Consider the following 20041-nt stretch of genomic DNA (forward strand, 5'->3'; position numbering starts at 1 on the left):
TCCTAAATTGTTTCTAGTCCAGAACTGTCTATAGCTCTGAGCGATACAAAAAAAGCCAGAATTTATTTGAATGATTTATTAGATTCAGTTGGAGATTGGAAGCTTATAAGACTGAAGCATTTGTCAAAGTTAAAATCTAAGAAATATGATAAGTAAAGGATAAAACTTCTTGTCAGTATTCCTTCCATTTTTCGAAGGAGGACCTTTCTAAATTTCTTTGGTTTTCAGCAAGTGACAGGTAGTATCATCATGTGCCTACCCTTAGGCAATGGAAGGATTATTGACATCCTTCTTCTGCTATGTTTATTTATTTTTTTTAACAAGCATGTAAAATATTTCACAAGATTGCTAGGAGTTCTTTATTGTCTTGAAAAGATCTAAAGGCATTGGCAATCTTCAAAATAAAGTAGGAGTTCGGAACATGGGCGCCCAGAAGCTGAATTCCAGGGGGGGGCAAACTTCGTCTAATTGCTACTTTTAATGCTATATAATAGAAATCGCAGAACAAAAATATAAAAATAAGGCAGCATCATTCATCCAGGGGGGGGGGCAAGAGCCCCCTGCCCCCCCCATATGGGCGCCCATGGTTCGGAAGTTATACTTAAGGGGTATAAACGACCTTTTTCACAGAATTTTCGACTTCGACTAACAGAATTTGTCATTGAAGGTTAGTGGTGTAAAATACCAACCAGGTTATGTTCCAATGATATTTCAAAATACCTCTTATAAAATTGATTCTGATGAGAAAAGAGCGAAATACACACCTCATTTTTTCCAAATTGAAATCGACTGCTTATTTGTAGCTTATTTTTTAATCTGGAATTCCAAGAGATTCAGTTCCTTTTTTCAATGAATATCAACTGTGTAACTGAGCTATGTAAAATAAATATTAACCGTTAAATTCCAAAACTTAGGATTTAGTGTAAAGCAAAAACGTTAATGACAATTTGAAAGTCTTATGAAGGGAAAGGGAAAAGACAAACACAATAAAAAATTTCATCTGAAATTTTTGAACATAGGACAGAGACGTAAAATACACAGGTCTAGTATAGACCCTTGTATGTTGTTTAGGGCCAAAATGATTTAATCTTTGTTCTGGGTTACTTCGTTATATTGACAGAGATTTTACACGGTGTTAGCCACAAAATGAAGCTTATCTGTTCATATTGAAATTTTAATTCATAGAGACAGCGGTCATTCTATTTTAAAAAATGTGACGGCACTTTCTATAATAGCATAGGCTAGCCTTAAATTGATATTGTCAAAAAAGACTTGGGAATTAGAAAAAAGGAGTGAATAAATTTGTGCCATAAGAGTTGGGGTTGGAGTTGGGGCATCAACGAGGAATTAACCTTTCCTGAAAGGGCTGAAATATATGATGCATGTTTAGTTTTGAAAAATCTTGAAAAATACTAAATCTTTATCTAGATATCCTCAGTTACAATCAATATTCCACAAATCATTTGGCACTGCTATCATTTTACGTAGCAAATTTAAACGTACATTTTGTGAATTTGACGCATTTGGATTTTTTTTTCAAAAACACGTTTTTTGATGAGATTGGACGCGTTACGTGTTTAAGTATAATTAGTACAGAGTTGATCCAACAGACATATACTTTTTTCGGTGTTTAACTGCCAAATGTTTCTGGTCAATTTTGTGAATCAGTTCCAAATTTTCGGATAGTTTCTTTTGATCTTACAAGGCTGCGAGTTAATCAAATGGTTTGAGCCTAAGATATTTTGGATTTATAAAGTGGAGTTCCGAAGGCACCTGAAGCTCAAACTGCACCTTCTGGGTATTTTAAATGGTCTTACAAAGAACAATTGACCTATTTCTTCCACCTTGTTATGGAGCTGAGAGCTCCAAATGCACCTACGGCTCAAACTGCACCATTTGGTTATTTAAGACGGGCTTATGAAAGACAATTGACTTATTTCTTCCACCTTCTTATGGGACTAAGTCTCAGTACTTTTCAACAAAAGTACTAGACAGCCTTAGTGCTTAATTTTGTGCAAACTGTCATTCAAAGAAAGTTTTGCTCCCAGGTGTTACCCTTAGTTTTTAGATTTTATCCGTTTTTGTTGAAAAGCGTACCTAAAATAGCATCCAAGTCAAGTGATTTCTTCCTCCTTTTAAATTTTCTTAATTTTATATTAAGAAAATTATATTTTATATTTTATATTAATTATAAATATATTTTATATAATTATATATAATATAATATAATTATATTATATTTTATATTAATTATAATTATATTTTATATTATATTTTATGTTAATTAATATTAATTGATTTCTTAATTTTCTTAATTTAATATTCATTCCTTTCCGATGCTCTAATTAAATTTGGGCGTATATTTATTTCTACCTCAGTTTTCTTCTTCTTTGAATGTTTGAAGATCCATTGATTAGTTTTACATATTCGTTTTTGGTTCGAAATTACTTTTTCAACGGGTATTTGCACATAAAGTTCAATCTCCAAACAAAAAATCTCGTGACATTTTTCATAGGAAGATTTATCAGACGTTTACACAAGAATTTATTAAAGAGGGGAGCAAAAATCGGGCAAGAACAAAAAAAAGTTATATAGAAAAAAAGAAATTATTGTAAAAGTAGTAAAGTTGCCAAATATTGAGGGGATAAAAGCCAAGGCTTCTGTCCTCTGTAAGTGTCTGATTTTCTTACGAATAGTTTGTTTTTGTTAAAAAAGTCGATCCCCTTAAAATTTCCCCCTCAAATTCTTTGCTTCGCACGCATGTGTTTCTCGTGCAAGTTGAAAAAAAGAAAGAAAAACGAAGTCGTGTCACTAAGGGTGTAAGATTAGTTCTGACGAATTAATTTGGAATTTTAAATAACCCTTAGTTTTTGATCGAGACACATCCGTTTTGTATTTTCCGTTTCTTATCTTTCTACCAAACAGAAACTATGACCTTTATTACAATAATAATTTTTTCTTATAAATGATCACAGAGAAAAGAGGGTCTACTTGTAAAAAAATCTTGTAACTCAAAAAAGTATTGCTACTTTGAAATGTGATATAATCGAGTTTTATGTTATCTTCAATAGCGCAAAACATTTATTATGAACCGATGTGCCAATATAAGGTGTATCAAAATAATGCTACTACTACTACTACTACTATTGACAAGCTACTGCAACACCAAGCCGCCGAAGGCGAATACATCTACGGACACTCTTTCTCCGTTACAGTCTATTCAGAGCCCCCCTCATGACACTCCCAAGAAGTTCCAATTTCCTTAAATATTTCTTTACAACACCCTCCGCCCACTCGGGGGTGACCTGGTTTTCTTTTGGTCCTAGATGGTTGTCTGCAAAGGACAATATTTGGCAATCTGTCATCCTTCGTCTGCAGAATATGTCCTAGCCATCTCAACCTTTCTCTTATTTAGCCCTAGAAAGCTGGATAAAACCATCGTATTGTTTACTAGGCATAATATATTCGAAGGGTATCACACCTCAACGTCAAAAATCAAAATAATGCACACAAAGATTGTGGTTGGCTTACAAAAATGCGTCACAAAAATAAACCAATGAATTTAAGTCACGTTTTTTAAGATAAAACTATAGGAGAGCGATCTCTTTTTCTTTGAAGCAACCATCTCGAGCATTTCTCAATAATCCGACATGTATTTGTGTAAAACTGGTACAAACACTATAAATCAGAGAGTAGAATTTCTAACTTGCTCTTATTCTTGATCAGTATCATCATAGGTCAGGCGAAATTTCTTAACATGGGAAAAGAAGTATCATGAAATTGATAGATATATTTACACCCTTATCTTTACAACCAATAACTGAGGTAATACAATACGTACTTGTTTCAAAAAAGACTTTAACAAATTAAACTGTACACGAATAACCCTATAATAAAATCAAAGAGGCACCACAACCCACTAAATCCTTTCTTGGTTAGATTTGATAGCAGCAATTGAATAGTCTTTGAGATTAACCCGTTTAAATTTCATTTGGTAGGAAAACCGAAAAAATGCTGAATTATGTTAAGACCTAATTTACTATTGGCTGATGTGTCTCCTAACCCGAAAACAGCCATAAGATTATCGTACGGCTGTATCATGGGTAGTATATATTTTCTGTTTTTGTAATGATGATTTAAAGATTGATTGTATCATTGTGATTTATGTTTTAAAAGATGAACAGGAAATAGTGATTCATTATGTAAAAAATTATGCCAAAAAAGCATAAATCATGCCTTACGAGCATAATCATTGTAATTTTTTTTTCTTCATTACTTACTCTACATCTTTTTTACCCCCAGGTATAGTGCATATAAAATATTGGAAAACAGGCAATAATAGCAATTACAACAGTTATAATAACACCAACCTGAAACACGCACAGTACCTGGTACACAAATAATCATAAATTATGGTCGGTTTCCCAAGGGAAACGCATTAGCAGAAATAAATTTAAATTCTTGAGTATAAGATACAAATTTCCAAAATAATAAATGAAAAGAGTAATAAAATGTTTATAAATTAATAATTCACTTTCCTAGGCATCACCAGGACTGACATAGGACACTTTTGACAAAGTTGCTCTTATTAAAAAATGCATCGAGTTTTACCAACTAAAACAAAATATTAATTCCTATAATGACATACAAGGTAAGATAAGATTTATCCTTCATCAGATACACATACAATGATACATGTTTATTATTCTCCCAGAGTCTCATTGACCTGTAAAGAAGGGGGAAGACAAATGAGTTACTTACTCAGAGATGAAAAACAAAAGAAAATTTAAAATGATCACTTACTCACAGACAGAAGAGAGCAAAAGGAGAAGAAAAGAAAACAGATAAAATAAAACTATAGGAAAAAATAGAATAATAAAACTAAATTAATTAAGTAGATTAAATAGACTCAAAAAATAATAACAATAATAAAAAAATAATAATAATAATAAAAAAAAACAGATAAGAATAACTTCTACGAAGCCAAAGAATTTTTTTAAACGAACTGAATGAGTGGCACCTTCGAGCCGATTCAAGAAACTTATTCCAAACAATATGACACGCCGTTAAAGGATTAAAATCTGGCCTTATGCAAGGAGTAAATGAAACTTTAACATGACTTGGCATATTACGAAGATTATGATTATTTTGATCAGAGGTAAAAGATAGCAGAACACTTAGGGGTCTGGGGAGGTCACCATGAAGCTGAGTAAAAATAAAATATGGACATGAAAGAATGTATAGTGACTCAAGATCAAGTAATGGCATAACTAATGAACGATTAGTTTCCTGAATGATGTGTCTAGCTTTATTGTAAACCTTAGAAAGTGGTTTTAATAGTGAAGGAAAGGTTGACATCCACACTATTGGACAGTAAGAAACGTAAGATTGGATCAAGCAGTGAAAAAGGATTTTCAAAATTGATCCAGGAAAAGTATGTCTAAGTTTCCTTAAAATACCGAGACTCCTGCATATCTTTATTTTAATAAAAATCAATGTGACGTTTGAAAGATAGGTTGTCATCAACAAGAATGCCCAAAAAAAGAACATATCGATCTTTAGATCTACGAATTATCCCATTTGGCTGGTGAATTTCTGATAACTGGGGATAAACCTGAGAAACACGCGAAAAAATAAAAAAACCGGACTGAGAAAAATTTAGGGTAAGATAAGATAAAATGATTCGATGAGAATGGAATACAGAGATTAGAATATAAATTACTTGGGCTAATCGGACGCGGGAGAGGATTTGCAGCCCCAAATCTTGCTAGAAAAAGCTTATGAGCATCATGATTGAACTAATCAGTGCGTTACTCCCTTAGACCCAGAGTTATAGGTGGATTTTTTTTTACTGCATCTCTTTTTTCATACACTAAATCTTCGCACTGGACTTTAATTTCTCCTTAATGGTAATTATCAAGAATTGTTTGTAGCATAATTTAGATTATAATTCTAAACAAAGCTATTTTTAAAAAGCTAACGGAAAATTTTAAATAGAAATATAATGTAAATTATCGTTTTTGCTGATATTTAATATAATATTTGATAATAAAAGCCAGAGGACTTTTTAGTACTATCGTATAATTGTTTAAAAAATAATTCACCTATAATACTTTTGTAACTAACAATGCAAGTTCAATTCAAGATAAATATGGTACTTAACAATACTACAACCACTTCGACTTTCAAAATTTTAGTTATTTTCTCTTTATTTTCAATTATTTTGTCAGAACTTCTTGCCATAAAACCTAGTTCTTGATTGTGTTTGTGCAATTCCAAGTTCTGTTAGTCAAGATACAGGATTTCTGTGAAGCTTTACGGGACGTAAATTTCTGATTTTCCACCTTCAGTTTTCGAGTCTTTCGAAGGCAGTTTCCAATTTATTAGGACATTTTGTTCCCTCTCAATTTCCCCGTTAGAAAGCAGAAATTCAGACCTAGAGCAAAACACGGACATCTTTAATCTAATATTAGAAAATGGTTCTTGTACATCAATAAAATAAGAGTATAAAGAAAAGAAATCGACCTGTAATGGAACCTTCCAAACTTGATGAGAATAAAATGAACCTAAAAGGAAGTAAGAAATAGAATTGAAATTTGTGGTCTATCTAGCGAGCAGGTTCCGTTTGTCGTTTAATGATTACTACCAGATTTAAGCTTACAATTCCATTTACAGTTCTTCGGTTGAATTACTTTTTTAACTTATAATGTAAAATTTTCTAATGGAATTTCCTTTATAACACACTAATTTCTGTATTAGACAGCTAGAATAATAACTATAAAATGCTATTATTAAAAAAACCTTCAAAAGCACAATTTTTACCCTAAGCAAGAAACTAAAGCGCGTGCAGAAATAAGAACAATGTGAGAGAAAGAACAACAAATAAGGAAAAATTAAACAAACAAGACTAAGTTTGAGCACAAACTAAACCTTTCCCAAGTAAAATATGAACATGATTGCTACAAGGCCATATTCAGGGGGGGGGGGGTGTCGGGGGTTTGACCCCCCCTCCCCCCCGAAATGTTTGTCTGACTGGTAAAAACGTAACAAAAATGGACCTAAACAAATTTTGTATGCGTTTTTTTAGTCTTTTTTTGTGTAACCCCCCCCCCCAATTTTTTGAGTAAAACCCCCTCCAAAAAAAATCCTGGGTACGGCCTTGGATTGTTACTTACTGCTATTAAGAGTAAATATACTTAAGACATTCGTTACTATGAATCACAAGTATTGTTTGGAAGGCTAAAAGGTTTCTCTTAATCAAAAACAATATAACAAAATCTACCACTCAATGAAAATGCCAGCATTAAATTTTAAGAGCTAATAATAATGATAAAAATTTTCCAAATTTTGTAAACATTAAGCTTATTGATCTACGTATTTTTTTCTTTGAAGAGCTCCATAGAGATATCTCTGAGATAAACTTTGGATGTGGTCCAGATTTTTAATTCGTCTCAACGACTAGGGGCCTGGATTCCCACAGTGGCTTTTGTCAAGATTCCAATGTAGCAACATCTTGGATTGTTCGCCAGTCTTATGAAAGAAACGGTAAGCCAAAAATAATACTATCCAAAATTGAATGTTGGCAATTGATTCTAATCTGATTTGTGTTATCTTATGTTATTTATTTCATTTTATAAAAATCAACGGATTTTTTTTTTTTTAACTTTCAAGAAAGGGCGTATAATTCTTCAAAGGCAAATCAAAACGGAGTAGCAAATTCTGAAAAATTCACCAGAAAGAACAAACAGAAAAATGTTTTTCCTTTTAGTTATTAAATGAATTGTGACGTCACTCAAAGAAAATATTGTATTTATCCTGGGCTTTCTTAGTTGGAGTCTGTTAGTATTAAATAAAAAAAAAAAAGTTTTTTAAACTGAAAGTAGCCTAAGGAGCGACATTAAAACTTAAAACGAACAGAAATTATTCCATATATGAAAGGGACTGTCCCCTCCTCACCGCCTCTCTATTTACGATAATGTTTTTAATTGTTTTAAAAAATAATTTTTTAAGACAGATAAAAAATTTACCGTAAAGCGTAAGGTTTTGAGGAGGGGACAGTCCCTTCCATATACGTAATAATTTCTGTTCGTTTTAAGTTTTAATGTCGCTCCTTACTTTCAGTTAAAAAAACGTGTTTTTTTTATTTAATTTCTGATCGTTTTTTAAATAATGCCTGGAAATAAGGCGCCCCCTTCATAGAAATGTCTCTTACCCCAAAGAAGCATCTTCCACGGAAAGATTCTCCCGAGTAACCGCCTCCTCCAGCCCCCCCCCCACCAGAAAAAAATCCTTCCGGGAAATGCCTGTATACTTCCCAAGAACCAATGCAATATGTAAGCAATGGGCAAAGTTCATAACTTGCAGCCCTTCCCCTGGGAACTGTGGGGGATTAAAAAAATGAACGTGGGAGGGGGCCTAGTTGCCCTCCATTTTTTTTGTCACTTAAAAAGGGCACTAGAACTTTTAATTTCCGTTCCAATGAGCCCTCTTACGATATTTTAGGATCACTGGGTCAATACGATTACCCCTGGGGAAAAGAAAAAAACAAAAAACAAATAAACACGCACCCTTGATCTTTCTTCTGGCAAAAATGCAAAATTCCACATTTTTGTAGATAGGAGCTTGAAACCTCTACAGTAGGGTTCTCTGATACGCTGAATATGATGGTGTGAATTTTATTAAGGTTCTATATTTTTTAGGGGGTCTTTTCCCCTTTTCTCGAAAATCAGCCAAATTTTCTCAGGCGCGTAACTTTTGATGGGTAAGATTAAACTTGATAAAACTTATATATTTGAAATCAAAATTAAAATCTGATTCTTTTGATGTATCTATTGGTACCGAAATTCCGTTTTTTAGAGTTTCGGTTACCATTGAGCCGGGTCGCTCCTTACTTACAGTTTGTTACCACGAACTGTTTGATAATAGTACTCCACCGTAATAGAGTTAGATAAGATTGGGCAATAAAAAAGATACAAGAAGCAAAAAACTGACAGTGTTGCATGGTCCTAGAATAAGTAAGAAAACAAACAATGTTATTTTCTAGTAAGATATTGGATCGGTGGTGGAAACTGTTGGCAAGGACTAGTTTTCTGGGATAATTTTAGCTTCTGATTGTCATTAGACATAAGTGTGTTGATGACGTTCCTAATGTTCTGTTAATGGGTACTGTTATTGAGTGATAATTAAAAGGTCTTGCTTTGCTCGATTTTCAAAATCCCCCCAAAGTATTTTTTTAAGACTATGCATGAGATGTAAGTTTTGTGGAACTCAAATTAAGAGAAAGATCTTTACAGGTATTTTGTGTCGTAATATGTACAAAAATCACAAAATTGTATTTATAATTTAAATTTGGAGGGGGGAGGCAATCGCATAAAATTTAAAACACACTTTAATCCATGAAAGAAAGAAGAAAGAACTCAACTAACCTGATCAGTGGTCCCATAAAAGCTGTGGCAGGCTCTCTGGACACTTTTTCGACAACTCCCATTGATTTACCTCGTTTTTGAATTTTTAAAGTTTTATCTATTTTGGCTAAAATATAGCAGAGCCGTAGGTTCTTTGTAGTCTATCTAAAATTTGACCCAAAGATGTGCAAAAGAATACAAAGGCGGTAAAAAGACATTTTAGCTCCATAGTTGAACCGTGAAAGATATGGATAGCATTTAAATAAAGGCAATTTTGAAGACTTTCTTGAAATTCCTGGCATCTAAATAAGGCTTTATTCAGAACCTCAAAAACGTTTTTGCCACTGCTTTAAAAATACTGATTTTCTTGGAGAAACTCAGCCATTTATAAGAATGTATTGCACTTATTCATATGTTACCCTTCCAACAAAATGAATGGTTAAGTATTAACCCTAACCGAGGCTTTTTTAGTTAAAAAGGTGCCTCTTAACATGCCTATTAGCAGAAAGTGGTGCCTACCTTCCTAAAAAAAAAAAAAAAAAAAAAAAAAATAAACTTAGGTGCCCTGAATTAAATTTCTGCTTAGCCATTTCTGAAAGAACTCACAGAGGAGAGAACAGAGTCTCAGTCCCCAAGAAGACTGAACATATAATGGTTTTTGTATTATTTGAAAAAATGGCGAATATAAATATTGAGGTCTTGCAAGTTTTAAAGGGGAGGGAGGCATGAAAAAAATTCTTAAAAGTCCACCCCTACCACCTTTTTACAGGGAAAATTATAATTTAGTGTATCATTTTTCATTAGACTAGTTCAATGTCAAGAAAGGATCTATTACTACCCTCATAGTTCCTGCTGCACTGCTTGGTTCAAAAATATTCTTCAAAATGAAGAGCAGTACGGAATGGGGGTTGTGTAAATATCCCCCTCCTCAATATCTATCTGAACAAATTTTCTCAAAAAGTCGTAAAATTGAGTCTGATAAAACACTTTTTCAAGAATCCACCCTCTCCTCCTAATCAAAAGATCCACTGAATCCTCCTTGATAGTTGGTTCAGATTCATAATTATATTATATTCATAATGTAAATTACTATATTTTTTATTTAAATTGCCTATTTTATTAGTTTTTCCTTTTTGTGCTTTTTCTCTTCCTCTGAAACAGAAACTTGCGTCCGCTTTGGCTGTGCCCCATATTTTGAAGGCAAAATGCAGAAATAATATTTTCAAATCTTTAAAAGAGAAGATAAAATGTCATGATCGTCAGCATAAACAAAGAGGTTTCTCCATATTTTACATTGGTATATGCTGAAGTAATAGTTTGAAGTACACTTTTTCTTATTAATTTGAATTTCTGAACATTTGAACAATTTACTAGCCACAATACGCTCATAAGTAGGATGAAAAATTATTTTTTCGGTATTTACACCGAAAAATTACAATATTTGTTTTGAGATGCCTGTTATATGTTAATAGAAATATAGTTTGAGAAGTTGACGCTCCAAAGGTAGAAGAAAAAGGTTCTTGGAATATCTCTTACAGTGGTATAAATTGGGGGAGGGGCAGATGCCCCTCGCTTTAGATGTTTTTGTCCCTCCTCCCTTGATTTTGAAACATACCCATTTTTAGTATTTTCATTTAAACAAAACGCAAAATTGTCCCTGCCTAGATTATTAGGATATATAACTGATGACGTCGCTCCGAAGTCTGGAGGTAAGCGCCATTACCTCCAGATGATTGCTTTAAATAGAATAAATTATTATTTGGATAAACTTATTTTGTTGTACAGCTACCTGGAGGACAGGGTGTTACGAGACCTAATCCCCACTTTGGCTAATTGGATTGGCTATTGGATAAGAAAACTCGATCAATTCAATCCATAGAACTGTTCACTTGAGCGATTAGAAAGACTTCAGAAATAGCGTATACATTAAGCAAAGTTATAAGCATTGGCCATAAAATAACGTCTTTAAAACAATGTTTTTGAAGTTGTTCAGAATCTATCACTGTTTTGGCACTGAATGAATAAAAAAGACAAATATAACAAGAAGTTTTTCATTGGAAGAAAAATAACCTAAGTGTTTTTTTTTTTTTGAAATGATTCACATGCATGTGCATGGGACTCGCACGAACGGATGCGCGGCACCTAAAAATAGGGAAGGCGTTGGGGTAGAAGCTTGAAAACACTTTTTTCAACTTCATGTTTGAGCTTAAGATCTATTCTTAAAAGTTATTAAATAAAAAAAACAAGTTTTTTTAACTGAAAGTAAGGAGCGACATTAAAACTTAAAACGAACAGAAATTATTCCGTATATGAAAGGGGCTGTCCCCTCCTCAACGTCTCGCTCTTTACATCAACTTTTTTTATTGTTAAAAAAATAGAGTTGTGAGAAAGAGCCAAACTTTAGAGTACAGAGCGAGACGTTGAGAAGGGGACAGCCCCCTTTCAGATGAGGAATAATTTCTGTTCGTTTTAAGTTTTAATGTCGCTTCTTACTTTCAGTAAAAAAAAACTTGTTTTTTATTTAATTTTTGAACATTTTTGAATTAATGCAGGTTTTGATTCTAGCACACATGATTAATTAAAACAAAATTTTCATATTAATTTTACTTTTATTTGGTTAAATGGCTTTCTCGAAAGTTGTTTAATTTTATTTACGAACGTTTTTATTAGTAATAAATATACGTAACTTACGAATTAACATACGTAACGAACGCCTATATTCATATATTTTTAATACGTATATTAGGGGGTTCGCCTCCTAGTCAATACCTAGCTTTATACGCTAAAGTTCGAATTTTTTTCCAATTTTCTTAATATGACCCCTTAATCACAAAGGCCGTTAATTAGAATAAATAGCTCTTAAGAAAGTACTAAAAAATCTTTGGCTTAAAGAGCGACGTATTGACTAGGGGGCGAACCCAATTATATACATAATAATTTCTGTTCGTTTTAAGTTTTGATGTTGCTCCTTACTTTCAGTTGAAAACGTTTTTTTATTTAATTTCAGATCGTTTCTTAAATAATGGTGGGAAATCCGGCACCCCTTCATAGCAATGTCCCTTCCCCCATGAAAACTTCCTCCATAGAAAGAGCCTCCCACATAACCCCGAACCCCCTCCCCCCACTACCAGAAAAAATCCCCCTTGAAAATGTCTGTATATTTCCCAATAACCAACACTATATGTAAACATTGGGTAAAGTTCATAACTTTCAGCCCTCCCCCCGGGGACTTTGGGGGATTAAGTTATCCTTAAAGAAATATTTATTATTTTTTCGACCATGCTGAATAAAATGGCCATCTCAAAATTTTGATCGGGTGAACTTGAGAAAAAATGAGCTTGGGAGGGGGCCTAGTTGCCCTTTTTTGTCACTTAAAAAGGGCACTAGAACTTTTAATCTCCGTTCGAATAATCCCTCCCACGATATTCTAGGACCACTGGGCTGATACGATTGCCCCTGGGGAAAAAAAAACTAAAAATACAAATAACACGCATCCGTGATCTTTCTTCTGGCAAAAAAAAAAAAAATGCAAAATTCCACATTTTTGCAGATAGGAGCTTGAAACCATTACAGTAGGGTTCTCCAATGCGCTGAATCTGATGATGCGATTTTCATTAAGGTTCTATAATTTTTAAGGGGGTGTTTCCTCCGTTTCTCGAAAATCAGGCAAATTTTCTCAGGCGCATAATTTGTGATGAGTAGGACTAAACTTGATGAAACTTATATATTTGAAATCAGAATTAGAATCTGATTCTTTGAATGTATCTATTGGTATCAAAATTCCGTTTTTTAGAGTTTCGGTTACTATTGAGCCGGGTCGCTCCTTATAGTTCGTTACCACGAACTGTTTGATATTTACCCAACATGAAAGTTTTCTGAGTTTTGGAGACGTCAATTAGGAGTCAAAAAGGAGGGGAGATTTCAACATGCAAAATTACTTATTTTGGAGGGGGGCTGATTTGGGCTGTTGATCCTTCCCAAAAGTCTTGTTCATATAGACCAGCAGCGTTGGAGCTAGTAAAAAATCACTGTTGAATTTCTTTAACAATACATTTAGAGAAATATTTTCTGTCGGTTGTACAGCCTTCAAATTTTCAAGTTCGTGCTCTTTCTTCCAATAGAAAAGACATCTTTTATAAGATTATGCGTTATGCCAAAGAATAGTTGTCAATAGTGGTTAACAAAGGTCTTTGGCTTTGTTGTTCGCTTTCGAAAAGAATTTTGTGCCGGTAGAAGATCCTAAAGATATTTACTGTTTTGCTGTCAACTATTTCTGTATTTCATCTCAGATTTTAGACGGGGTACCAAAGATTAAATTTGTTACTGTCTGTGTTAGGACGAAAAGAACATCTTAAGTTAAAATGAATGAAAACACTATGGATTGGATAGAATTGTTAGAGGATATTTTGTATAAAAAAGAAGAAGAAAGAACAGCTACATAGATGGCCGTATCCAGTTGAAAGGGGGGGGGGGTTGGAACCCCCTCTTTCAAAAAATATTTGTCCATCACGTAAAAATGTAACAAAAATGGATATAGCCTAAACAAATTTTTGTTGCGTTTTAAAAGATTTTATGTAACCTCACCCCTAAAAATACTTTTGTACCCCCCCCCCAAAAAAAAATCATGGAAATGCCCCTGGTTTATAATATTTTGGTTTTTAAGCTAATAAATTAATTTTAAACTAGCTGATTAACTTGTTAAGTTAGTGGGCAAAAAATTCATCTGATGATGTCTCATTTTCGAATCCCTATCTTAAACTCAATTTATTCAGTTGGTTTGCTATCCAGTTGGTCAGACTCCAATATTGTTCAAATTGCAACCGATTATTCAGTATATTTAGTTGAATTGCTATTTATTGAAAATTTATATTCCAATGTTTAACAATATTTCTATTTGTTTTTGGACTTTTAGTACGTTCTGTACAATACTATGATTTTATTTTTTCCATGTATGTTCCAGAATTCCTTAAAAATAGTCAAACCCAGTTTTTTTCTGAGGTTGATCGATTAATGAGATATGACATAAAAAGTCTTACTGGAGTAAAATATGGATATGCCTTTTCCTCTTCCTTAAGAAAAATAAAATTATTAGCAAGTATTAATTGTTGTTGGGTTTCATTTAAAAAATTTAAAGGGCATTTCAAATCATATGGTATTCGTTATTTATATAGAACACACCCAAGAATTGAAGTTGGGTTATCCTAATGAAAGAAACCAGAATATGATGAAAATATGCTACTTTAATAGCAAAATTATGGAAACTACAAAAGTGAATTATGGAAAGCAGGCCGCTTAGAACGCATTATATTAAATATCTAACCCAACCTAACATAACCTAACCTAATCAGAATACCAACTCTATATATTAAAAATTTAATTAAAATATACCTAAAACGTAGTTTTCCCGCTGAGCCTAAGCTAAGTGTCTCCGAATACAGACAGCTAAACCGGTTTTTCTGAGATCTTACATATCAAAATTCTTGAGTGTTCTCTGGATAATTATCAAGCACTAATCACATATTTATTTTTCTGATGTCCTTTATATCTGTATTATGTCATGGTAATTATAGTCCAGTAAAACTGCGAAAAAAGGCCAAACCTCTGCATTTGAGCAACATAAATATTTTTGGCACCAAAATGTTACAAAAAATTGTTTAATAATATATCCAAAATCGACTTGAGTGATATCCTCTTTTTCGGGAAAAAGATGGGAAAGGGGGGGGGGATCTCGAATTTATTTGGATTGAAAGGATCCAAAACAAATAATTTATTTGGATCCAAAAAATAATTTTTGGGATTGAAAGGTCATCCCCTATAAATTCAAGGCCGGGGAGACTAAAAATGACATCAGAATCTTAAAATACCACCACTAAGTAGCCTAATCCATCTCTCTATTTCTTTCAATTATATTTTACATTATTATAATATCACGAATGCTATTCTTACCCCTTCTGACGATTAAGATTCTGATTTTTCATCCCCCTCTGACCTTGCTTGGGTAGAAATGAGGTATTAAGCAATGGAATTTTCAATTTTACGACCATTCAATTATATATTTTTTCCAGTTATGTATTATATTAATATAATACCACAAATGGTATTTTACCCCCTCTAATCCCGCTTAGGGGGGTAATGGGGTACTGAGTGCTGGAAATTTTTGATTCTAGTGTCATTTTCGGCCCTTTCCAGAATTGATTTAATTGGAAACGGACTTTCGATCCATGAAGAACTCCTCAAATTAAAATTCTGACATTTCATACCCCTCTGACCTTGCTTGGGTGGAAACAGGCTGCTAAGCGATAGAATTTTCCAAGTCTGATTTTTGGTCTTTCCAGACTCAAATTCATAGTAAACATCCTTTCAATACAGAAAATATTGCAAAAATTTAAGTTCCGGATCCCCCTCTTTTCCCTAAAAAAAGGGATATTTCTGCAAGGCCAATTTCTGCCAATTTTGGATATGTTGTTAAGCGAAGTTTACTGAACATTTTGATGCTCAAAATAACGGGTCGAAATCGTACTTTTACTAGACTATTAAGGTCATTTCACAGTTTAACTCCTTTGTATGGGAAAGTATATGTAAACAATTGACACACTTCTGTAAAAAAAAGAGTTTTGTTAAATTACCATCCTCTAAAATTACGACTAAAACCGTGCATAGGCATCTAGCATTAGAGCGTGTAAATCCTAATTTAGAATTCACGAGTAAAACGAAAATACTTCAAGATATATCTATAGCCTTATAGCCTAATGTAATATAAATTACTTATGGAAGCATAACTATGATAATGCAATGTATATTCCTTGTACTTTTCTAAAGTTCTTTTTTTTCAGTCCCTACTAGGCTATAATCTTAACAATACAAATTAGAATTCTTTTGTCACCTAACATGCCTATAAAAATCAACTCCTTAATATCTTGATTAGAACGGTGATTTAGGAAACTGTATGCATTTTTGTCCTTTTTACTACCAAGCTATACCAGTTTTCGTGACTGTCGGCTATTTTATTGTCTAGTTTTAGCCGCTATAAATTGCAAACTTATATTTGATGCGCCACCATAAAATTAGCTAAATTATGAGTGATTGAAACGCCATCTAAGAAGCTATTGAATTTACTTTTTACCCCTAGGTTTATTCTTTTGGTGACACCTCCTTATTTTGAAAGCCGCGTTATCCGATAGCTTCTGATTGGTCTGCTTCACTTCGTTTTATAATGAGTAGGCTAAGCTTTTTATTGGTTGAAACTAAACGAGGATAAACGCCTGTTTATTAATACTCACGCGTTTTTGTTTTGTTTGTTGTTACCCACGTCTAGCTAGTGAGCTCAGCATAGGTTGATGACATCAGAAGGACTCCTAACTCAATACTTCAATCCATCTGAGTGAGTTTGGATGAGGAGCTTTGAGCCTGTTTGACTTTCGTTTTGCGAAAAAGAATATATCTATTAAAGTACGACTAGGTGAAGTGTTTGGAGGAAAAAACACAAAATACACAGTGTTTGGAGGAAAAAACACATATAACACAATATTTCGGCTCGTATTTCTTGGAAAGTTTGGAAAAGTAGGCCATCATAGGATCTGAATTCTATAATGGCCTCGATGAATCCTTACCGAGCACAGTATTTAGTAAATTTTTCGTTATTCATATTATTGACTTACAAATAAAGTAAACATACCACTTGATGCCTTTTTTATGCTCTTTCCAAATATAATTATCATTTTGTCGGAAATGAATTTTACCCCCACCCCTATATATACCAATTCAGGCTAGGCTATATATATTTGCACATTAGGGGGTGGGGGGAAAGTTTAAACTTAATTCTCATTTACATCAGAAATAAGATTTACCTGCCCCCTTCTAATTTACAAATATATACCCTGAATTGGTACATATAAGGGTGGGGGTAAAGCTTCATTTCCGACAAAAATGATTATTATATTCGGAAAGAGCATAAAAAAAGGCGTCGAGCGGGTGGTATGTTTACTTTATTCGTAAGTCAATAATAAAAATAACGAAAAGTTTACCCACTATTTTGTAACTCTAGGTCAATTTTTTTTTTTTTTTTGCTGAATATTTCACTATCCTGGCACATATCCTGACAGTTTCCTGGTACATATCCTGACATCTTAAAGTTAACCTGTCAAAATAAAGAACAATAGTTTTCATTGTAAACCGAAAACCTAAGAAATTGAAATTGTATATTGCGTAAAGAGTACACCGTTAAAATCTTCTTTTTATGCTGAATTAATTAGCCTAAGTGAACACAGATTAAAAAAAATTGAAAGTAAAGAGTAACGTTAAAAGTCAAAACGAAACTATCATCTATATGAGGATATATATACTCTTATATTCTACTCTTAATGCTGATATTTAAATGGTGTAATTTAAAATCTATTAAAGATTAAAAAATATATTCAGTTGATGAATGCAAGTTTTTTTCGGTACTTATGTATTACACCAAGCACTCAAGAAATGAAATTAGGATGACTCATAATGAAATATACCAAAACATGATGAAAATATAATACTTAGTTTATATAATAATATAATTTGGGTACTTTCCCATTATATGGGCCTTTACAAGGAAACAAGTCACGAAAAACCCGTTTTTGACGGGATAATTTAAGACACCGCTATAGAGTAATGGAATGCATAGCGTGGTTTTCATTGCGTATACGATATTTAAACTATTGTTTTTGGGGTTTAGGGGGAGGGGGAGGTACCTAGGTTAGGTTAGGTTACGTTTTCGACTAATAAGGAGATTAAACATGGATCCTAATATTTTTCAAATATGATTTCTATGCCATCCAAGTCCAACAAGGTGTAATCTCACCTTTCTATTGCAGCTCACAGGTGTTTTTTATTTATTTGAAGCTAGTCGTTTGCATAAGTGGAGGTTATTCCTCTGAAACGTCGTTTGAAAAGCTTAAAATACTCATGACCTAAAAGGTCCATAAAATCCTTAGGTCAAGGATGCATGACAAGCCCACCTATCCATAAAATATAACGCGGCACCATGTCTGGTAGTGATAGGTTTTGGGGCGTGAGATATGGTACGAAGAAGCCAGGATTGCCCTATAAATGCCACTAGAGCGGGCATTATCGGTTGAAGTGAAAAATTTCCCGAAATTCTAGAGCGACTGGTTTAATACAACTGTCCCTGGTATTTTATAATTAAATTTCTATAATTTGTATTTTATAGTTTTAGGTTTGAATTCTGCTAGGAAGTTTTTGGGAACATAGGAATTGATGGCTATGATGCTAATTGATGGCCACTTTTCGGGAATCATTGTATTTTACCCATACTACTGACTATTGTTATGCACTTATAAGTTTAATGATTAAATATAAAAAAAATATTTTTTTTTAACTGAGAGTAAGGAGCAACATTAAAATTTAAAACAAACAGAAATTATTCTGTATATAAAAGGGGCTGTCCCTTCCTCAACTCCTCGCTCTTTACGCTAAAGTTTGACTGTTTCTCACAACTCTATTTTTCAAAACAATAAAAAGATTTAGCGGAAAGAGCGAGGCGCTGAGGAGGGGACAGCCCCTTTCATATACGGAATAATTTCGGTTCATTTTAAATTTTAATGTTGCCCCTTACTTTCAGTTAAAAAAGCTTCTTTTTTTTATTTAACCATATATATATATATATATATATATATATATATATATATATATATATATATATATATATATATATATATATATATATATATATATATATAATAAAAAGGGGCTGTCTCCTCCTCAACGCCTTTTGGGCAGCAGTGTTTTTTAAGGTTCCCTATCCTTACTGTTGTTTCTATATTGGAAGAACCCACTAGCAGTTGCGGAACAGGCTGTTGGAACACAGGTCCTCAAACGACAAAGCTAGGGGGCTACGCCAAAGGCCTGAGGCTTTTGATTCCGCCTTGGATCAACATGTCTAAGACAATCCACAGCATTTCATTTTATTTGACAACATTTCCGTTATTGTCCCCGTTAAAGGTCTCATGTAAGTTTTCAGGGAGGCGGTTGAGATCAAAATAACACATTCACCGAAAGGTAACTCTCAATCGAGGCACTGGATTAATTCTGATCGTTTTTATATAAACCAACAAAATCATATTTTGCCACCTAACAGAATATGTGAAAATATCTTACCTGGGAAGCAACTGGCTTTTAAAAATGCTATGCATAAATTAAAAAAAAAATTAAAAAAATTGTATTTTTATTCAGTTACCCTTTCACCGTTACTTTGAGAGGTTCTTCATATTTATTTTTGTGTTTATTTTAAGGTTTGGTTTTTTATATTATCATTGGATTTTTATCAATATCTTTTTTTTAATATTGTACAATGAGGACGGTCAAGCGGAGGTCTTGACCGAAATATTTGCATTGTAATCTACGTTTTTCACTGGCTTGTATTATCCTCGTTTCTCTCTTCTTTATGTTTTTTTCTCGTTTTGTCATGATTAGCCAGTGTGGTCTCAGAAATTATCTGAATCCCTGCTAAGGCCTCAATAACAACAAAAAAAACATTCATCTAAAATATTTGGAGAATAAGCTTGGCCATGGATTTGTGCTCAAGAAATGTTATGCAAATCTGAGCACCGTCCTGCAGATGGTAGATGGGACTCCGAAGCAGTATA

At 33.2% G+C, this 20041-nt stretch overlaps 2 long non-coding RNA genes across 2 annotated transcripts in view; one reads left to right on the top strand and one right to left on the bottom strand.

Moving 5' to 3' along the window:
* Nucleotides 1-3474: 3474 nt before the first annotated feature.
* The window catches only part of LOC148943476 (uncharacterized), a 37777-nt gene continuing 21210 nt past the window's right edge, over nt 3475-20041 (bottom strand). The window contains exons 2-3 of the long non-coding RNA XR_016142966.1: nt 16685-16819; nt 3475-4726 (exon numbers count right to left, since the gene is read on the bottom strand). This is a non-coding gene — a long non-coding RNA (uncharacterized LOC148943476). The remainder of the gene's footprint in view (nt 4727-16684; nt 16820-20041) is intronic.
* The window catches only part of LOC148943477 (uncharacterized), a 34486-nt gene continuing 21866 nt past the window's right edge, over nt 7422-20041 (top strand). Inside the window, exon 1 of the long non-coding RNA XR_016142967.1 lies at nt 7422-7545. This is a non-coding gene — a long non-coding RNA (uncharacterized LOC148943477). The remainder of the gene's footprint in view (nt 7546-20041) is intronic.

This window comes from Artemia sp. Qi Xiang Cuo, chromosome 15 (assembly GCF_049724085.1).
Source record: "Artemia sp. Qi Xiang Cuo chromosome 15, ASM4972408v1, whole genome shotgun sequence".
Lineage (NCBI taxonomy): Eukaryota > Metazoa > Arthropoda > Branchiopoda > Anostraca > Artemiidae > Artemia > Artemia sp. Qi Xiang Cuo.